This window comes from Triticum dicoccoides, chromosome 6A, assembly GCF_002162155.2.
Source record: "Triticum dicoccoides isolate Atlit2015 ecotype Zavitan chromosome 6A, WEW_v2.0, whole genome shotgun sequence".
Classification (NCBI taxonomy): Eukaryota; Viridiplantae; Streptophyta; class Magnoliopsida; order Poales; family Poaceae; genus Triticum; species Triticum dicoccoides.
The window spans coordinates 614,480,676-614,482,894 of record NC_041390.1 but is presented as its reverse complement, the minus strand read 5'-3'; positions in this window follow the sequence as shown (position 1 = coordinate 614,482,894).

The following is a 2,219-nucleotide window of genomic DNA, read 5'->3' as shown; positions in this document are numbered from 1 at the left end:
CCCCATCCAGATCCCATATTAAAACTAATCCACAAAGATCTCGAAGATAACATGATCCCATATTAAATATAATGTAACAAACGATCGGCAAATCTCTAGCTGCTTTTCCATCTCCCCAAAGTTCTCAAGTACGAGCCAATAGAATCACTGCTCTAAGTTACTATATTTTATCGGATTCCTAAATTTTATGATCTTCAGCAGAAAGAGAACGAAGCTATAGATACAGAAATCCTCTTGCGATCCCAATCATTATGTTGAATCTAGTCGGCCAATCAAGCAATGATTTTTGTTGTAGCATCTTCAAATGTCAACAAGCATAAGTTTGTTATAAATAATATCATTTGCCAATCTAAGAAGTTCAAGTGACAAGGAAACATAACATGCAAAAAGGAAGGCATTCCCTATTGTTAGGTAAGTATTAATATATGATAATCTTCTCCTCTTCATGAATGCAATGACCAAGAATTCTAACTAGACTCTTGTGCCGCAATCTGGCAATTAAAATTACTTCATTGCTAAGCTCCTCAATACCTTGCCCTAAATCATCACAAAGCCTTTTGATAATAATCTCATCACCTTTTTCTAGTAATACCGTTGTAGGCCTGGCCAAACCTCATTTTCCATACACATTGGAATGGGAGAAAATTGCCCCTTGATTTACTAATAAAAATATTTTGTGGCATGTAAGACCAACACCAATAAAATCATTAAAACCCACCGCTACCTCGTTGCCTCCCTTGGCCCCCGCCGCCCTTCTGCCCGACGTCGAGCCCTTTCGGCCCCCGACGCCGTCGCCAAAATCAAGGTGAAACGCCGCCGCCGTCGCCATAGCTGATTCATCGGATTGCTTCGAAACTTCTTCATTTTCTGTCGGCCGCCGCATCTCACCTTGCTTGCACATCGCTGCAGGTCATTCGCACGCGTTTGGTCTAAACGACACCGGTCGGCTGGTGCACCACCACCGCAATGCAAGTGTTCGACCAATTGCCTAGGTGAGTTTTTTTGTTCGTTTCTTTTTGAACCGAGCCGTTTGGATTGAACCTAGCTGATAGAATTGTAGATGAAGAGGTTGAGGGAGATGGTCTTGGAGGACTTGTCGTCATCCGAAAAGGAAGAAGACGACGATGACTTTGGCACCATTTTAGGCATGATTTTCAATGATGATGTTCGTCGTCCTAGGAGAGGATACACTTTGACTGCATACACATCAACCGTGATAGAGCGGAGGGCCATGCATTCTTTGTCTTTTTAGTGGATTCTGTGTCTTGTGGGTGACTATAGGTGCATACTGAATTCAGGGGACGATGCTCCTTTTCTCAAAGAAAAAATCCATTTCCTCACTCTGTTTTCTTGTTTTATTATGGAAGTTTCCTCAGAAAAAAGAAAAATCCAAAGGCAAAAGCGCTGTTGAATCTTGGGTCTTGATTAATGCCATCTTTTGCCGTATAAGATGTGGAGTAAACAATAGAAAGAATGCACCTGACAAAACAACAAGCTAATACCTGAACCAGGCTTAGTACTTTTGTCTACCGTTTGCATACACTGAGAGATTGCTCATGCAGTGAGAGATTTCGCGTTATTGCAATTACAACACGAAAAAGAAACAGAGAAAAAACTGAAAGAGAAAGAAAAGAAATGTACCGCAAACACGCAGCCAATAGGTTCCTCGAAATCTAGAGGCTAGAATACTTTGATCTGTGAAATAATGCATGATTTCAGAGATTAATCCAAGGAATACATAGCGTGCCTGACTGAATCGACCACGAGCAGTGTCTAGGGGCGTGTTTGGTTCCCTGGGTGCATCTAGCATGCATTGCATGAGGGAGCTTGGTTGGGGCTAGCCTGGTTGAGCTGATGCAAAAATGAGGTGAAATGGGTGTTTGGTATGCTGCATGACATGGGGCAGGCTCAGCTCAGATTTTGTTTGGTATGTTGCATCTGGGTTGTATGAGAGATGCAGCATACAACATATGTTCTTTGGTAGGCTGTATGATGTGGAATATATTTCTTGTGTGCTTGTACTTGTATATAAAATAAACAGAAGACTTTCATATATATTTGATGATTCAAGTAATAAAAGAATATGTCCACAGAAGGCCGCCGCTCCATCCATCCGCATCAGAGAAGAAGCACCGCGAGTGCAGCGCGGGCCGCTGACAGATGGGGATGGCAGGGAGAAGAGATGGATGGGGACAGATGGGAGACATGGAGAGGGAGGG